This window comes from Myotis brandtii, unplaced genomic scaffold (genome assembly GCF_000412655.1).
Source record: "Myotis brandtii unplaced genomic scaffold, ASM41265v1 scaffold1956, whole genome shotgun sequence".
NCBI lineage: Eukaryota > Metazoa > Chordata > Mammalia > Chiroptera > Vespertilionidae > Myotis > Myotis brandtii.
In genome coordinates, this window is record NW_005357294.1 from 183,610 (window position 1) to 183,857 (window position 248).

Here is a 248-nt window from a genome sequence, read left to right on the forward strand (position 1 = left end):
GCAGGATGGGAGCTGAAGTCCGCGGTGGCTAGAGGGCCCCCGCTTCCGCCGTGTGCGGGCCCTGGCCCTCCTCCCACGTCGCCTAGACCTTCCTATCACCTCAGACGTGGTCCCTGCTCCCGGCGGCCACCTCGCCTCACTCTCTCGGGGATGAATGATCGGAGTGGGGTCAGCAGAGACGCCCATGGCCTCCTGCCACCCAGACTCCCCACCCGCCCGGCCCCACCCCGTCCCGGGCACGGCCCGCT